The 20,602-nt window shown below is 38.1% G+C and overlaps 1 protein-coding gene across 1 annotated transcript in view; it reads left to right on the top strand.

Moving 5' to 3' along the window:
• The first annotated feature begins 490 nt into the window (after positions 1–490).
• LOC140236033 (77 kDa echinoderm microtubule-associated protein-like) overlaps positions 491–20,602 on the top strand; it is a 111,895-nt gene continuing 91,783 nt past the window's right edge. Inside the window, exon 1 of the mRNA XM_072316011.1 lies at positions 491–683. The gene's annotated coding sequence lies outside the window, so the exon portion shown is untranslated. The remainder of the gene's footprint in view (positions 684–20,602) is intronic.

Below are 20,602 nucleotides of genomic sequence, written 5' to 3'. Positions count from 1 at the left end.
TCTCACGGCATCGGGGATAAAGCTGCGCGATATCGATCTTGCCGCAGAAATGAATGGCAAAAAAATGATGATGAAGTTGATGTATACTTGTCTATGCTTTGAAGCCCCAAATTATCGATTCATGCGAATGTCTGTAGGCCTCCACCATTTTTCTCCGGCGAGGTGGACAGCTAGACATACATCGCCACAGTGCTGGATAATAATATGCATATTTCGGACGTGAGTAATAGAGCACTCACACAAAAGGATATTCCTTCCTTTTATTCCCCCCCCCCCCCCCTCTCTCCGTTTGTCGTATCACCTTCGTACGTGCGTTGAGGACTGAAGATCTCATCTGTTGCTACAGCGACGCTCCTACCATCTTCCGCATTGAAGAGAGGGAGCGTTGGTTTGGTTTCTACACGAAATACGGTGGTACGTGTGAAGCGAGAAACTCGCCAACGTGCGGAAGCGAGTGAAGAGGCTAGCCACGACGAACGGTTGGCGAGCGAAAATCAGAGCGGAGGAGCCCGATCGCAAACCTCCGGAGGGCCCCCATTGACATATCGGCGTGCTTTGCCATATCTTTCTGGGCCGCGCCAACACTGTGACAAACTCCAGCAGCTGCACATCACCCCAAAATAAAATGGATGGAGTTTCACACGATTTTCGCTTTGCTAATGGTAGTGGAGGAAGTGGACTAGGTAAGCATGCAATTTCCTTTAGTCACACACGTGCAGTAGCTATGTGCTTATCAATTGTTTCCACATATCTCGTCTTACTCTTATCGAGTACTTCAGTATACGTGATATCCACATGAAGGGCAATGTCATTTGTATGTGTGCGTTTGGTTCGTTTGATGTGATAACACCACTAATCGGTTAACCTCGTAAATGTCATCAAACGTTTTGAGCTTCCTAAAACGTACTATGCATAGTTACCCTCGCTCGACTAAGGGCAAACAGATAAATAGTCGGAAGTGATTAAATTAAAAGTGCACAATAAATGGCGCTAGTTCCAGTCAATGTCTGTCAACTACCTCTCTAAATAATGGTCAATATCTGCATACTGTGTGAGCTGTGCAGCAGTGCGAATCATAACTGTTGCAATATGAATGGATGAATCGCCCCAGGGTACTGCATTGTCACTGGCCAAAAGGTTTATTTCTTTTGTTAGTCTGGATAATGAATGCGTCATGATGCTTCTATTGTGGTGCTGGGGAATGCCCTGTGGTTTATGAAATCCAGTGCTCCCCCTTTTTTCACCATGTCTGATGTCGGGCTGTAATGTGAGATACCGTACTGCACATTGTGCTTGTGCATTTAATTCAGTTTGTTCAGTGCTTTGCTCTGCAAGTAGTTGTGTTTGTTATGCATTTGTGACACATGCTATGTGAATTGTTTACTCACCTCATTAGCTGACTGTTCAATATGTGGTACATTTTAGTTGTTGCTTTTCATGATAGATTATCCGCTGCTGGAGGGCACTTAATTCGTAGATGATAGAAAAGCGTGTAAGACTCTTTTCAGTCTTGATTTGTTTGAAGTCATTGTAGCAAATCTTTGGCTCATAGATAATGTAGAGTTTGTATGTTTGTAGGCCCATTTTATTTCCTTTGCGTAAATGGTGAAGTGTTTCCTTGTGCTCTAGCTGTTGTGGCTACGTACAGTTCCACTGCATGTTAATTGTTATCTAGCTACTGTTGCTACTCCATGATCGAACTCATTTCTTTCAAAGAGAAGATGGACAGTATTCATACAGTCTGATTTAACCTAGTACAGAATGATTACTGTCTGCTTTTTAATACTGTAAAAGTGGAAATTTTCGCGGTGTTGAAATTTTCGCGCATTTCGCGCAACCAGAAACTAGCGCGAAAATAAAAACACGCGAATATTTTTGCTTGCCATACGTTCCTGTGCGTGATGTCTTGATTCCGCGGAATTAAAAACACGCGGAACTCTTCTGACCCGGCCTAGCGCGAAAAATTAGTCGTGCGAAAATATCCACTTTTACAGTCGTCTAAAATTAGTAGAAACTTCAGTTTCAATGTTTTCCCCCACTCTATTTATAATCTGGGGCCTGTTGCATAAAAGTTACTATTATGGTAACTTTACCATCCAATGGTTAGTACCATGGCAACAATACTGAACAGCCAATCAAAATCAAGAATTCCATGGAAGTTACCATTGGTTGGCAAAGTTACCATAATAGTTAAGTAACTTTTATGCAATGGGCTCCTGGGGCCCGTTGCATAAAACTCCAACCGGATTTTTTTCCGGTTGAAATCACAAAATTCCGGTTGGAAGCTCCCAACCAGAGTTTTTATGCAACGGATTTTACATTCTTAGATTAGCAACCTTAAAAAATTCAGGTTGGGCAAATCCCAACCAGAATTTTCTAAGGTTGCAAAAAAAGTTTTATGCAACGGGACCCTGGTGTGGAGTGGTAGACACAGCTATTCCTAATGGCAATGCAGACCCAGTAGCACACATACTGTAAAAGTGGATATTTTCGGGCGACTAAGTTTTCGCGCTCGGCGGGGTAAGAAGAGTTTCACATGTTTTTAATTCCGCGGAATCAAGACATCGACTACTGCAACATATGGCAAGCAAAAATATTCTCGTGCTTTTATTTTCGTGCTAGTTTCGGGTTGGGCAAAATGCGCGAAAATTTCCACTTTTACAGAACTGGTGGTACAAAAATATGTATGGTCATGGAAGCACTCTCATTAGATGTGAATGCTTGCACTAAAACCTCATTTGCGTAGAATAGCATTATGCTAAATCTGTGAGTCTTCTTTGAGGAGCCAAGGTATCATAGTCTGTGTCAGGTTCATGTGTTTTTTGTAGAGCTTATAAATGTAATGTGTCATATTAGGTGCTCGTCATGCAATGAAAAAGGCTTCCCTTCAGTTTCCCTGTTGTTCGACTGTACTTGCACATTCCTGTGTAATGACTGGCTAGATATTCAGTTTGAACATGGCATGCAGAACTAGTAAAAGGAAAATTAACCTGATTAATTATCAGTTTTATGTGTGTATGTGTGTGTTCCTTGCACCTATTAAAGAGTATACTACCCCCTGGGTACTTTAATTTATGTTTCGAGTCTTGGTGTTTGTGCCTCAGTTAAGCTCAGTGTTTATGTCACCAGAATTGCTCTGCATGGTGTATCATGCCATTATAAAGAGTTAGTTTCAGTGAAGGTCTGTGGGATATTAATACTGAAGGATGTCTAGTTGTTAAATACCTAGTTCTGAATGATCCTCATTGTTGCCAGGCAACAATTGAAATAGTCAAACCACATGACGTCCTTCAGTAACCTGCCAGCCATTTTAAAACACAAGATACATATCATCTTTGTATAGCTGTTTCTCACCAATCATCCCCCCCCCCCCCCACCCTGATGACAAGAGTGGATAGTCAGCATTTAAGCCATATGGTGATAACCCTATCAGTATGGATAGCACCCACTTTCTGTGAGTATGATCTATGCAAATGCACAGAATACAAACATGTGATGCAAGCAGGCAAATATACAGAGCCAGAGGTGTGGGTGACAGAGTGCACAGATGCACTGTTTGCAGTAATACAGCTAATTGCAGTCATCAGAAGACAGTATCAATCCTCTTTTGATACCATCTCTGGCATCTCTTATTGTATATCTTTGGATATATTATTATTATTTATTATTTTATTATCCCTTTATGTAATTCTTTTATCTTTTATAAAACCACACCAAGAGTTAAATGCTTTTAGAGATATGGAGGTCTGATAGGATTTTATCATATTTAAATGCTAGGTGTTTGCAAATAAGCTCATGCCAGTATTTGAATAAAGAATTTTCCATCGTGGCATAATAAAAAAAAAAAAAAAAAAAAAAAAAAAAGGATTGTCAGGCCACTCTGTTTTTATGTCAAGTTACTCTCTGGATTTCATAATGTATATTATCCATGGTGATTTTTATATCCCACAGATCATCACATGACATATATAAAAAGGAAAGTATTATCAGATACCTATAAGTCCTTTGCCCAAGTAAAAGGCCCTACCTGTAACTCTTTTAACTTTAATGTCACAAATCACTTAGGTCTGTGTCTAATAGGCCACTGGTGGATTGTCGCATGGATACACGTAATTAGCGTAATCACTCATCCATTATAATTCCTCCCTGAATGTGGTTGTTACAATATCTAGTTTATTACTTTAAATCATGGATATTGTGAGACAGCAATGTAAAGCACAATTATTGAATTGGTCAGGAGACAGATTTTTTTTTCTTCATCTTCCATGACGGCCCAGGTGAAGAATGCTTCCTGAGGTTCTGTAGATGATAGCTCTTTCACTCTGATAATCAATTACTGACTGAAGATCTATGCAATTGCCGCTGGCCGCATTAGGCGTCAAGCGGCTAATGGGCTTCACTTCTTGTCCTTGCGATCTGAAATTGATTGGATTTGGCGCAGGAATGACCATGTTGTATAACTGACGGTGAGCATAGCTTGGTTCTCTCTCTGAGATGTCTGCTGGTTTAAAATCGTTCATTGCGCAGAGGTGTTTCTCGCTATTTCGTCAACCTCTGCTAACTGAAGAAGACAGCCGTTTTCACACACTTGTTCAAGGTTTTATGTTAAACGCATTTTACATACATATATGTACGTCTTCATGTATACTGAGATTCACTTACAGAATAGATTACAGTCAAACCTGCACTAACGGCCACCTGTCTATAGCGGTCACTGAAAAATCCCCCCACGAGAAAAGCCCCGTTAAAGACCCTGTGTATAGCGGTCAGCGGCCACAAATTTTGTTTCCCGTGGAAGATTTTAACCTGTCTATAGTGGCCACAGACCCGATGGAGCCGTAGCCGAGCCGATAATTCAGCATGTTTTTCTGCTTTGTAGCCATGCCAGTCATTCATGGGCAACGTTCAGTGATTGCCACTGCAGCATTCATCACTTATTCAGTCATAATAATGCACTAGTGTTAAAGGGAATGGCTAGTAACTGATCAGTGGGAATCAGTGGGAATGCTGGGGATGATTGTTCCAATTCTTGTGGGATTCATTTAAGAGTACATTATACATCTATTGTTGTGTGAAAATTATTTGCTTCAGAATGGTCTCATATTCAAGTAATGTGCAGTTTAATGTTTCCAGACTAGCTTCACGACTGTACACATGCTACTGTGCAACAATTTGATAAACACAGGCATTGTTCAATGTATGAAACACGCGTGTGCATACGTATCACACATGCATGTACACATACTTACAGATGTATACAACGATGATACATATGTACATGTAGGTAATGCACACAAAAGTTGGATGACCTGTCTATAGTGGCCACCTGTCTATAATGGCCACTCTTTTTGTCTCCCTTGGGTGGCCACTATAGACAGGTTTGACTGTATTACAGAAATAGCACGAACCAGAAACACACACATTACACAGATCCATGAAAGCTGCTGTGGGGATGGGGTTGGGAAGGTTCCTGAGGATTTTAAAAAAACAAACAAACAAAAGGAAACACTCACATAACCTTCGTTTTTACCGTATACCAGTTGACCATAGCACTGTCTGAAAATCAAAGGACAAATTTTCTCTACATGTCTGATCAGACAATTGAATGTTTAAAGACTATTGCCCAAAATAAAAAAAAGTAAAAAAAAAAATAAAAAATCTAAGCTAACAACATCACAGAAATGTACAATCGAGGTACATGTGTACACTAATACATACACTGTATATTTGTAAAAAAAAAAAAAAAAAAGCAATTTACTGAATTCTGATATAGCTCTGATACTGATATCAACATGATATAGGTTTTTGGTCAATATTCTCATGTGGTACTATCTGAGTTCCGTAGTGCATAAATGTAATTGAGCAGTTGCATGGTCATGCTTGTTGAGCCCATATGATATGTACAAAACGGCGCTGCCAAGAAAATATGGCACGTGTGGGTTTCAAACATGCAATGTTTAAAGAAAGTTACAATTTGCCATTTCACTTTGATGCGAGTAGTTATAAATGCAGCTGGACACTGACCACTGGACACAGTAGAAGATTTTGGTGCTATTTTTGCAAGTTTACATCTATTCATGCTTGTACCAACACCTAGGAATTAGGGCTTTGCCCAGATTTGTACGCTGTCATGATTATGAAATTGACATTGCAGAATGGGTAGCTTTAAGTCTGTGTACAAGGCCTTTGTCAGACTTTGATATTGTATGTGGACTGAAATGTGCACATGTTACTAGTCATGTCACAGGAATGCTATTTGTGCCGGCAATGAGCTATCATTTATCAATCTTAGTCTTGATTCCAGACAGTTACACTGCTTTTTTGTACAATTGGTAAGAGAGAGAGAAAAAAAAAAGAAGAAGAAGAAGAAGAAAAATAGTCACACAAAAGCCATTTCTTCCATAGGCAAAAGATATTATCCAAAAATACTTGTGCTTTTGCTTAGTCTCGTCAGATTTGAGTGATGTGAAGCATGCACAAAGATATTTTTCGGTATGAACTGGGAATGAACAATATGTCTCATAAAGTTTAGTACTGAAAGAAGTTACATTGTATGTCCCATTGTATCACAGCTCATTGCTGCCTAGTGGAACAATTAGTTGCCAGCAATGAGAGATCCCCTAAATCTATTGTATCCGATAGGTATTTCTGTAGAGGGGAGCATATTTTCCCACAACTTATGTCATGGCTGTCCTCAGATTATTCAAAAAAGAAGAAGAAAAAAAGAAAAGCACAACCTCTAATTGACAGAAGTTTGAGAACTAGTGATGAATTGCAATTTATTGCAATTGCTAAGAAATGGTTCAAACTGTTCTCAATATTTCATACGAAAAATTGATACATGTACAACTATGGAATCGTAGTTGCTTGTAACGATGGGCTGGATTTCTTGATATGAAAATACTAGTAAACATTTCTTATGATTGATCTTTACATCATGATCTTGTTAAGAATACAGTACTTATGAATTATACTTTTTTTTGTAGTCTGTAGTCTGTTAAAACTAGTGATGAATTGTGTACAGTGTCTGAATTTTGCCTCTTGGGGTTTTTAGTAGGAGATATTAGTCCTTTGTGAGTATGTTTTTGTGTGTATGTGTGTGTGTGTGTGTTAGTGGGGATATTCCTGAGTCAAGAATGGATAGATATCTCCATGGATGGTGGCAATCTGTTAATATTTGCATTTAAAGTCCAAGAGCTGCGAGATTTCAATAGGCCTATAGTAATACATCTGTATGCAGAGAAATATTTGGCATAATGTTTTGTGCAAATTGGAAGCAGGTCCCCCCGTATTTGCATAAAAAAAAAAAAACCCAAATAGAAAAAGAGATACCCACATAGCACATTAATCAGTGATTTGTAACATTTTCAATCCTCATTGTGCATGCATGCACAGTTTACCTGATAAAAGAAGACACATTGTACTGAGACTTTTATTTGTAATATGAAATATTGGAACTACAGTGTGTGCTCTTTTATCAAAAATTTGAAAAATCTGTATTCCTGATGCTTGACAGTGTTTTGGAGAACTGTCAAACTTTTCTTGTTCATTATGCAGGTTAAATTCATAAAGCTACAGTGATAAATTCATGTAGGCCTACATATTACCCAGAGAATGTATGATGATCGTGTCCTCATGGAAATTGTCTGCTGAAAACCAGAAGGACGCTGTTGCATTGGTTGAGTGTAAATAAAAACGAAAACAATCCATTTTAATGAAATAAAAAGTTTGTTTTATAAAAAGTGAGTAGATTTATAACCTTTGCTTCAAATATCTGGTAAGATAGTGCCCTTGTGGTTTTTTGATGTAACATTTTACTGAAAATTGAAATGATTTAAACAGACACCACAATGTCGAGGAGATTGAGTTGTACAATGTGATACCAATAACTCAATACCCTCAAGAATTGTGATACCTCCCCCCGGTTCTCAGCAGATAATATTATCATACAGAAGGTAATCTTCTGATGTACAAAAATATTCAGTTTCACTTTATAAGTACAGACACTATCAGTATGACTCAATATTCTAAATTTTAAAAAAACATCAAATTAAATGACATTTTAAGCAAATAGCAATACTTCATAATCATTCTCTTCCATGACAAAATTTTCACACATTCTACAACTAATCCTTCAGAAGTTATTAACAAATCATATTTACCTATAAAGAAGATCATGAAGTGACATAATTCAATGATTTTTTTTTTGCATGTTTTGTTATTCAGAAGAAATGCCCCCCCCCCCCAAAAAAAAAAAAAATGTTTCAAGATTATACCATTACACTGCACACAGTATGAAGTGAGAGAAAGAAAGGATAGATCGCCATGATGGTGTGCTGTATAGACCTGGAATTTTTGAACAATTGCTTCAAGTCCACAAAGGCAACCCTAAATATCTGAATTGGAGTCTAATTTATCATCAGCCATAGTTCTGGAATCATTGTTGAGCATTTTCAAAGATTGCGTGTAGAATGTTGGAGAAAAGAGAAAATAGGTCACATGGATTGTAATGGTGGCTGGAGGCTGTGGATATCAGATTGTAATTGTACCTGTACTTAAACTTTGCTTTGCTCTACTTATTGAATAACTTTTTTTTTCCCTCTGGAAGTAGATTTGCTGACTCAGATATGAAACACTGATGAATCCTATAGAAAATTATCCGCTTGTCGGGATGCTCACACCATTTTGAAACTCTTTATGGACTCAGCGTGTAAACTTCAAGATCTATTTACAGACACAACATGTCTTTTCAAACATATAAATTGCAAAAGTATCCAGGAGAAAGTTAAATGATCTACAGCTAAATAACACTGATCAATAAAACATACAAATACAAAAAACAAACAAACATTGATTATCTGCAAGGTGTTTGTAACTCCTATTTACAATGTATGTGTCTTTGAGAGATGATAGTATTTTTTATATGTGCATCTGAGTCGAATTTCTGTGTGAAAGTTCATTTCTCCGCTTGTAAGAAGCCAACCACATTCGTAAAACAGGATTGTCTATGTTCTTTGTGTTGAAATGAAGAACCATAGGCACTAGGATACTTTGATTCGTGTAACCAAAACATGGGACGACTGTATGCATCAAGACTGTGATACGATCCATGCACTGTACATTCAGTTGATGTAGGCTGTGCACTCTTCAAGAGATGGTATCGAAGATGAGTGGGGTCAGGAAGACTAATTTACCCTACGTCTTCCTTAGTTTCATGAGCATCCGAGATTGACACATCTTGTGATGCCGTGCCAAGAACTTGTGCCTTGCAAGCAACTTTTCAGTGGGCCCCCAAAAACAGGCGAAAAGAAATTGAGGGAGACGCTGACACTAGGTGTTTCTGTGTGTGGAAGGATATCGCTCACGTTTGAGAGCGGGGCTTGCATTTCTCGTGGGAATGTGTCCCACGACCGACTCTGCCACATCTTCTTGATTACCAAGTTTCGTACCCATGAGCGAATTGTTCTCTCTCCAGAGTGTTTGTGTGTGTTGACTTCCTTGACCCCAACTTGAGCCATGCCTTTGTGTGCTCTTGGTGAAAGTAAAACATTATCATTGGCATTTTTTTTTTAGGGGGGGGGGTGGTGGCAGAGCTCCTGACTTGCCTGTGGTATTGGGAATCAAAATGAGGTCTGACTGATTCTGCCTGGAGTAAAGATTCCATGCTTGGAGAGGCAATGAGAATGCCCCTGCACCAAAAATTAAAATCAATAAGTGTAGACATAACTCGGTTCGTATGATAAGTTGTCATCTTCAATATAGGGATATGCATCCATTTATGAAAAATTATGACTTACTGTCTTACAGTCTTCAGTCAAGGCAGAATGGTTAAACATGAAATTTCAGTGATTGCTCACAGAGTTCAACTGCTCACTCAGTGGAGTGCAGAGCGGGCTTGCTACTTCTTGTACCACCTGTAAACCTATCGACTGCTTCTAATGTACAAGCACTGTCCAACAAGTCTTAGTAGCCACTTCCTTCAAGAGGATCATACCACAATTCTCCAGCTTGCATGTTTCATGCTTTCATTTTTCACACAGAAACAGACTATGAATTTAGGGAATATATACAGCAAATATAAACTGTTACAGATAAAATAATGAAAGCTAGCAGAATTTTTTTTTTTGTAAATTTATTTAATGTAATCATGGCAATTGCTTGGTTTTATCATCATAGTTCACAACAATGAAAGTGAAAATGTTACACATCATAATGTGCATAGTGCAAACTTTACAAACTTTTTTTTTATTCAATAATTGTGCTCTGTTGTGAAGTGACACTGGGAATTGATTCCCTGACTCATTGACTACATATTACTGATAGCCATTATATTTCACAGTGGCTACCCTTCAACACTATAGTTTGACGTCGGTAAATTGAACCCATGTAACTTTCAAGCATGTGTACAAATGTGCAGAGTCCAATTGTGTGACAGTGTCACAGGGGTAGGAAAATTTCAGAGATTGTGTAATATTGCTATTTGTGAAGCACTGCAGAGTTTTACTTTTTTTTTTCTTCTTCTTGTGTCATTGTGCCTTTGTCTGGTCTTCAAAGTGCCTGTCCCCCAATGGCAATAAAAACGTTGACACTCGGTATATTGACTTTGACCCTGGACGAAGAGTGCCGACTGATAGAAATCTATGATTAGGTTTACCCATTTGTCCTGGTCCAAGATGGACCTCTGAAGTGAAGATCGTGGACTTCTTGCACACGTGAACTGCAAGCACTCACCTGAGAAATTGGATTGTAAACAAATAGAAGCGATTGTTGGGTCCCCGCACTGTGTATCCAGCCTTCACAGTTTGCAAATCAAACAGTTTGGCAGGTGAGCGTGAATAACAATGGCACGTGTACTGGGAACCAGTGTTTTGGTCAAAACCAGTGTTTTGGTGGAAGTGAAAACATAGAATTTCACAAAGTGCAGTTTGTTAAGCATCCAAAGTTTGTTGATGTCATTGTGTTGCCAGATAGTTGGCGAATTCATTATGGCAGCATTCACGTACAGGAGTTACAGAGTTACTGTTTATCAGTTTTGGAATTGTGATGTAGAAATTGATTTTATTTGCCACTGTTTACACATGCCCCCCCCCCCCCCCTAAAAAAAAAAGAAAGAAAGAAGGAAAAAAGTCATGTGGCTGCATATGAAGCATTTGAATCTCCAGACTGTGCATGCTGAAATGTCACTTGACCCAGGCACCTGAGTGTGCAGAACTTATGTCTCTAGTTCCATTCAATGGGATCATAAAATTTTAGGGTTTCTCCACATACCACTCAAACACGCCACACAAGGCAACTTATCGTGACAGAAAAGATAACAAGCACAATTGATTTTTGCATCGCTATGTGATGTGAAAGAGTTCAATTTTTTGTGTGTCCACATGAGAATTGATTGTTTATGCATCGTTTTGCAAAAATTGATTTTTAGAAAATATTAATTTGGGGTGTGAGTGAAGTAACTTTCATCTCCCTCGTGCTGTGAGCAATTTGTGGGTGGCAGAGTATTTTGCTGTGCACTGCTGACTGCAGCAGCCTAAATCGAACCAGCAGTTTAAAAAGAAATAAAAAAAAAAAAAAAAGAGAGAGAGAGAAAGGAAGCATGATCTGTACGTCATGTGATGAATGGGCAAAGCTTGACGAAACAAGTTGATAACCATCTCCGAGACAAAATTTGATATTGTGCCAGAGCGCATTGATCTACTTTCTGCAGCCATCTGAGAGTGATCACTTTCAAAAAATTCCAGCTCTACTAATCCAGAATATTCGAAGAAGAGTACATGCTGCAGGAAATGATCCAAGAAAGTGAATTATGCAAAGCGGATGGAAGGCGATCATGTGATATTATTGCCCACAGACTATTTTCAATAGCAGCCTATTCCATGCTTTTATATGCTGTCAGAAATGACAATATATGTGTGCAATGTGAATATAGGCAAGCCCTATGCATAGCACTCTTTCCCAAAGCCAGTTTCATGTTAGACTGTACATGTATTTATCAGCTTTCCCATGTTTGAAACATATTTCAATACCCATTATCAGAACACATACATTGCAAATTATGCCTTTTGGATCACGTTCCTTGAGTTGTTGTGTTTATCAATGCTGCTGTGGTGAGTTGATTGGGAGGCCTTGTCACTGCACGGCTCCATTGCGTGGTTTGAGCCAAGGAACGGAGATGTGTAGGTGGCAGTGATTGGCGTGGGCAGTTCAGAGCTATAAACACATTTCAAAACTACTTTGCATTTATCAACTCTACAGAAATACGTTTCTGGCTCAGATGTGTTTGCGATCACACTTTTTTTTTTTTTTTTTTTCATTTCAGAAATGTGCTTCTATCCCCATAGTCAAAACAATTTTGCATTTATCAACAGCCCAAAACTCCCTGAAAGTTGTTTGGAAACCTAATTCTGCGCGGGGAGTGAGTTGATAATCGCACCCATAGACTGTGAGGGCAGGAATATGATTGATAATACTATCAAGAACAACATTTTATCTGCTAAAATGGTCATGGTCAAATTGTTTGTGACAAAACAAGTTCACACTTTGGGCCAATGCCTGAAGAGATTACATCGACTTTAAAGGACAAGCTCACCCTCATAAATATAAGGATTGAGAAAATGCAGCAATATTAGTAGAACACATTAGTGAAAGTTTGAGGAAAATTGGACAGTCGATGCAAAAGTTATGAATTTTTAGAATTTTTGTGTTGGAACGGATTGTCCGATTTTCCTCAAACTTTCAATGATGTATTCTACAAATATTGCTACATTCTCTCAATCCTTGTCCTTTATAGTCATAATTTACCATTTGCGATGAAACAAAAACCCAGCATTATTGCTTTAAAATAATTCTAAAATGTGAGTTAGGGATAGAAACAACCACTGTAAAAATTTGAATTGGTAAAATTGATGTTAACTATTGTTAACCCATTCCCTCCGGGAACCTGGTTACCTTTGTGTTAAATCTATGGGGATTTAAGAATTCAGTATAGAACGGGTTAAATGTACAAAATGTGAACAATACTTATAATAAAGATGTTTCCAGACTAAACCATCTACAGTTATGGTTTATTGAGAAAAATACAGATATCTCCTTATATTTTAGGCTTTATAGCAAAGATTTTATGATAGGATGTTTTAAATATGCATTAAATGTCATATCTTGAAAATTTTTAACATCACTGTTCCAAAAGGTAAACAGGGTCTTTAAGGAGGTTAATTAGGGTTTAGAATATCTAATTATCCCCTTTTGCTCATATATTTGTTTACTGCAACATCAGATATAGTACTTGATAGCATATGAACTGTTGGATAGCATTAAAGCACATTTTCATTATGTCTTCAAAGTTATAGCATCAAAACTACCACTCTTTGTGAGACGACCACACATATTGTATACTCTGGTACGTCATAACCTTCTCTGGTGTAACAAATTCAGTGTGGTCTTCCGTCGCAGCTTCTTTAGGGCTTCTTCGGGGCTTTCTCCATGTGAAGAGGAAATATATGATATGATTCTTAATCATTATAATGAGATACAAGTGTACTACCACATATTCATGTGTTTCCAATATCCAGTCTATAATGGATAGCCTGTGACTGTCCAGGTCACTGAACTTGCTGAAACTTGTTCTGTCTTTTAACTTGATCCCTGAGGCACTTGTGTCACGCTTCACATCTGATACATGGTGGTATACATTTACACCGTGGGGAACTTGTGCCCCTTTCATACTGAGAAAGTGGAGCGGAGAGCACCATGGTGACACCACTCCTTCGTGATGCTCATCACTTTCGTTTCGCTCCATGAGACTTTGCCATTTGACCAAATCTTGATGTCATATTTACACTGAAGCTGAAAATGTGAGCTTAACCCACTGAGGACGAATTGATTTTGCTATTTAACACACATTTTCCTACTGACACCAGCCCAAGTATACTTGGGACTGGTCGTCAATGGGTCAATGTGCCAAGAAAGGAGAGAATCCTGTCTATACGTGATCCAAGAGCCAATATTTATGTTAAATCTATCATTTGTGCAATACATTGTTAATTACCAAAATGCCAAGTGTAGGATTTTGTTTTGTTTTGTTTATATTGCATAGAAGCTGTTTGTGGTCAGAGATACACTGTGCACGTCTCGCAGAAAACATTCACATTTGACAGCACACTTACACTCAAATTAGTATTGGACTACTTAGAAAGCATCACCTATTGAGTGACCTAATGAAACTTTCTGATGAGTATAAAATCCTGTTTTTAATCAGAAGCATGCATTTCTGATGTGTGAATCAAGGGGCAACATACATATATGACACCGATCTATGCCTTTGCCTTCTTATGCCAGAACTGAGTGAAGGAAAGCAGGGCAAAAACGTAATCCTGCGCTTCCAAAGTCCCCCCCGAGAAGTCACTCACAGACCTTACACACCCATTGTGCTAGACAGGGATTCCACTTTGAAGTATTCCGCCATATCCAGCTTACACCAAAGCATCATATTTGAAAGCACTTTGTATTCCCTGAGCTACCAAAAGTCTCCCTACTTCTGCAGATGACGTCCTGAAAATATCACTATCTCTTCATGTCTGGATTTAAAAGGATGGTATAATTTTAGTTGAGATGGTGGATTGAGATTTTATTGTTTTCAGAGATAATAAGAAATCACTTATATGAAATATTAAAGAGCATACAATTCTCAGAGGAATTCAAAGTTTTTTTGATGAAAATCAGTTTTGAAATAGCTGAAATATTCAGAAACAAAGCAAAACAGAATGGTCCTAATTAAAGGTTGGACCCTTTTAATATATAAATGGTTTTTGATCAGCTCTCAAAAAGTTAAATAAATCACCCATCTCAACCAAAACTATACAATCCCTTTAAGAGAACTCTGTATGAAAAATCTGGAGGTAAATTTGGAGTAGATTCATTCCTATTTACACACAAGCATCTCTGTGATTGCTCCGTGGAGTCTCCCTTATTTTCCTAGAATGTCAGCAGTCTCCCCCTCCCTTTTATTTTGCCCAATATGAAAGGGCCTAATGGGATAGAAAGAAAATTGGAGCAGGATGATTATGGCCCAGGGCCAGGGATAAGATTTACTGTAGAATGAGGAATGTTCACATGCATTTTAATTTCGCGAATTTTGCAAGCGCCAAGATTCGTGAAATTAAAGTGCATGCGAAAGTTCTCGTCTACGCTATATGCATTAAACACCAGTGGTAATTCACAAAAATTTAATGCCACGAAAAAGGCCATTGGCTCCAATTTGCGAAAATTTCATGCCGCGAATACCGGTATACAGTATTCATCGCATAATCGGGACAGGTTGGGAGTAGCAAACACGGCCCCTTTAGGCGGGGTGCCCGATTTCGCGATGAGCACTCACCATACACTAACGGCATACGACATGTACATGTAGTGCACACACACACACACACACACACGCATACTGACGTACTGTACATGTACATGAATACACAATCACGCTACCCCTCGGCGCGACCCTCCAGCTCTCCCTGCATTCTCGCAATGATGTAGAATAATCGCAAACGGGTTCTTTTTCTGTCACCTCTCTAGCACTTTCTTAAACATTCGTAGAATTCTTGGACACGTAGGGCGTTCCGTATAAATACATATCCACAACCATGGGAAATGATTACCCAGAACTGATGTGGGAACATCAATGAAAAGTCCTTCAATCATTCAATCATCACGGCTTGATTGTTTACTTGCCGCGATCACTGCACTGTACATGTGTTGTCAATATGTAGCGATCTAGCTCGCCATATATACACATGTACAGAAAAGCGAAGGCGGGCAGAGAGCTGAAATGTACGTGTACTGGATGGACGGAGATCAAAACACACCAGTCCGAAGCTTGCTTTGTAAGTTCGATATAAATGACAACTGATAGGGAATCTTTGAAATATTGTTGTGGTATTTTGGTAGATTTTTTGTGTAAAATATCAACAAAATCAAAGATCGCTTGAAGAAAAATTGTCCCGTCTATCAGAGGTACCCGCCCGATTATCCAGTGAATATAACGTGCATTGGAAATGTTTCTGGGAAACGTTTGTCATTTAAGCGAGGTTCCCGATTATCAGATGCCCGATTATGCGATGAATACTGTATCATGTTTTACAGTAGTGCACGTGTATAAACCAACTTGTATTACCTTCCAGATGTATGGGTATGTCATGTAATAAAACTTGCTGCATTTCATGCAAAATTCCTATAGTGGGAGTGATAAATGCATCAGCAATTAGCGTTGAAATTGGAGTTAGCAGGATTTCATTCTGGTCCATGAGGCCCATTTTGGATTTTTTTTTTTTTTTTTCATACCAAATCCTGGTCTGCTACAGTCTTGTACATCTGCGATGTGCATAAATGAGCACTTGCTGACGATCGCATCCATTTACCGAGGGCAATCAATACCCAGGCGGCCTGTGTCATTATCTGTTGAGTCCATTTGACCATCTGCTGCAAGAATGAACACGGGAGCAACATGATAGTATGTGGCATGCTTGACCTCACAGAGACAGGCACACATGTGCTAGTCTTACTTCCACACTCTCTTTTTGACTAGTGTGTAATAACATTTTCATTTCCTAAATCAAGATATAATGTAAACAGCTAATCATTTTGAGTCAACTGAGGATTGGTGTCCTCCTGTGTCAACACAGAATGACTGTAGTGTGATTTTAAAATGTATATATCAATGCTGTCATTAATAATATTTTTATCAATTTTATTACTGCTACATCTTTCATTACAGTATTCACTGTAAAACGAGGAATGTTTGCATGCATTTTAATTTTGTGAATTTCACGAGAGCCAAAATTTGTTAAATTGAAATGCATGTGACGCATTGATTGTTAGAGGCAACTTGCGAAAAAATGTCATGCTGCAAAGAAGGCCATTGGCTCCAATTCGCAAAAATTTTATGCTGCAAAAATATTGTGTTTTACAGTAGATGAAATTGAAATAATTTTGTTGTCATCATTGCTATCATCATTTGGACTTCAACAAAAAATCCACAAAATAAGCTGTAACAGATGACTTACTCCATATTGATCTAAGAATGTAGGATGCCTATATTATGCAAAATATTTTGTGAGCATGATATTTTGTGAATTATCAAACTTGCAAAACAGTTTTCATCGCAGGACAAATTTGTGATCAAGAAGCAGAGCTATGGAATGAGAATGGATTATTTCCTCTTTTTATGAAGCATTGTCAGTGTTAAAAAATTGAATTTGAATCTGCATTTGACTTTAGTCAGGACTCAACATAAACTGTGTCCCAGTGGCCCGGGGCCACAGAAAAATTGATATGTTGGGACACCTAGTTTTCAAAAAACAAAATATAGATTATCTTGGAGCACTTAAGTTTCAAAATGGATTGTTATGTTTCTGTTTATTTTGGGCCGCTACATTATGGGGGGGGGGGGGGCCACCAAGGTTTCCGATCTATATAAAAATTTTAGTGGCCCGAATGGGCCGCCAGACAAAAAATGTGGTTTTGAGCCCTACTTCCGTTGTATATGATTAATTCATAAAAAGATATTTAGTACAAAGAGCATAATTGCTAATGAATGGTTAGTGATTTATGTCATTATTGTTCATATTGATTATCATCATTGCAAAAATTGTCATCATTAGTGAAATACTGTACTAATCATTGTCATTCTTATATAAACCACTGTTCCTAAACTGGGTAATGCCAGGGATTAGTCAGTTTGCGTTTCTTTTTGACATACGGGTATATGACTCATATTCTGATCACCTTATGCCAAGCATATTCAAACACCTGGACACCCTCACAAGAATTTCCATGGATTGGCAAGCTAGCTTAGCCTGAGAGAGTTCATGTTGACATACAATAGGAAAGAATGTTTTATCGTCATCTTATAGTTAAAGGCAGAGGCAAATCCCACTCCCTGCTAAATGTGATGTGGCATTATTATAATCTACATATCCCTCAATGTATCGTCAAAATCAGCACAAAAAAAAAAAAGAGAGAAAAATTTAAAATTTCATGAGCTTTCTCAGAAAACTGATATTCATCAAAATTTATGTGTGTACATTGCATTTCAAGGTAATGATGACACTGCTTAATAACTCTCCATGCACTTTAAAGGGGCAGTTTTCCAAATAACACAAGTGGATTGAGTGAATGCAGCAATAGCCTAGAACACATCAGTGAAGTTTGACAATCAGACAATCCATGCAAAAGTTATGAATTTTTGAAGTCATGGTACCACCATCATTGAATAAGATATCACTGCAGAACAATGGTATAAAGAAAATACAATGAGAATTCTGAAAAATATATGATTTTTTTAAATGAAAAATTAATTTGACTTCGTACTGATATATATTTTAAAAGAGTATAATTCTCCCTGCTTTCTGAAAGAGGTATGTAAAGTTAGTTGCACTTTCATTATGTTCCAAGAATGATTTTATGTGCAGATATCTCTTTTATAAAGCCTTAAATATTGTTGTTCTACAGTGATGTCAGAATTTTTGTGCATAGTCACGAAGTGGCAGCTCTGAAACTTTTTGAATGGTTTGTCTGATTTTCCTCAAACTTCACTGATGTGATTTACTAATATTACTGCATTCACTCAATCCACATGTATTTTATATTTGGGGGAAATTCCCATTTAACCTAAGAAATGAAGTGAAGGAAGTGTTTCATTCATAATTCAGCAGCTTTGTCCTCTCTCCCTTGAAGTCATCACATCAGTGTTATTACAAGTGTACAATTATTTTCTGCAAATGAATACTTTTTGAGCTTGCATCTGAAATGAGAAAAGGGAAATTATGTTCACATTTCTGCCAGGACATGGCATCACCTCAATTAATTGGCATGCTGATAACACTGTTTCAAGATATTGCCCAACATTTTTAGATTTCAAAACATTCAGAAAGTATTTTGGAATAAACTGAAGATAAATGTTAACATTTCTTAAACCAGAGTACATTCCCTGAATGACATCTATGTCTACTTGTACGAACACATTTGAAAGGAGAAAGTAAAGAGAAAGTGTATGCTGCAGCTGCTACACATTGCATCTAGTTCTTGAAGGTATTTTATTAATTATTTCGTTTTTCCTCTCTATCTATGAAAGTTGAGTGCTTGGAGGGCATTTCTCGCCTACACAGTCAGGAATGATGACTCTCTGCTGTGTAGATGACCTAGACTTAAATGATTAAACTGCCAGAACATATTGTCATTCAAGTCTAAAATCCTGAATGGAAAATACCAGCTTCTAGCTTCAGTCAGGGATAAGTCAACAAGCAGGTCAATCTAGATGACTCCGTTAAGTAATTGAAGCACTCAAGACCCTTATTTGAAGCCACTTTGATGATAAAAGGATTAGTGTCAGGCATTGTAGCCTGGCTAATCCACAAACAGGATTAGACTTTGACTGACCCTCAAATCTGAAATTCATCCCTATTCAACCCACCTGCTTTACAACTTTACCACACCATTCCCTTGATGGGGGGGGGGGGGGGGGATCAACAGAGGTGCATTCACACACAGAAGTTATCATTGTTTGTGTGCCCATGCAAAGATCACTTAATTGTTCACCACAATTCACACACAACCAAGAAAATTTGAAGAGGCTGCAAATCAGGCGCTTTGAATTTCCAACCTGCATGTGCCTGAACATTGACCAGAGCGTAAAGCTGGGCACCTGAATTTGCAGACCTAGTTTGGCGATTTGCATAATATGATTAAAAAGAATCAATCCTTTCTTTAACTGATATTTACAAGCGCGTACATTGTCACTCATTTTTGTAAACAACTTCAACCGATCGGCTTTGCGTACAACCTCCTGTGACTCATTCACCTTTCACGGAAAATGGTTGCCATTTCCGTGCTAAATTCCAGAATCTGTGTGGACCAAATCTGTTGACGTTCAAGGTGTTGTATAAAACAAATAGTGTATGGTCTTTACTTGTCCAATGGAACAAGATTTCACACTCGGTGAAAGATGAGGTGCACTACTGTAAAACATGATATATTCGCGGCACGAAATTTTTGCGAATCTTGGTGCTCGCAAAATTCGCAAAATTAAAATTCATGTGAACATTCCTCGTTTCACAGTATTCAACTCGGCTTCGCCTCATGGAATAGAGCACTGCTGTCTTTCACCTCGTGCGAAATCTTGTACCATTGCACTCGTGACCATTCACTATTATTTTGTATACAAATGATGCAAATAGGATTCCTCATATTGAAAGGTACTCTGAATGACAAACAGGTAACTAAAGTTTAAAGTCATTGCAAAGTCCTTGGCAGGAAAAAAAAAAATATCCATACATTTGAATACAACAGTATGCTCAAGGTCTACCATGTAAAAGTCATGACACCTGAAGAAGAATTTAACAAGTTGATGATAGAGATTTTGTTTCCATCAGTGCAATGAACTCTCAGATCAGCGTGGCACCATGGTATTTTGTCTATGTCGTGGGAATTCAACACTTTAAATCCGGATTGGTAGACAGTGTCTTTTTAAACGGACAGTCCTTAGCCTCCATTTTGTAGACCACATGTTCAGTGTCCATCATGCAAATAGAGTGTGTAGAAGTCTTAGCAGACA

Source organism: Diadema setosum, chromosome 1, assembly GCF_964275005.1.
Source record: "Diadema setosum chromosome 1, eeDiaSeto1, whole genome shotgun sequence".
NCBI classification, from domain to species: domain Eukaryota; kingdom Metazoa; phylum Echinodermata; class Echinoidea; order Diadematoida; family Diadematidae; genus Diadema; species Diadema setosum.
This window is presented reverse-complemented; position numbering and strand designations above follow the sequence as displayed.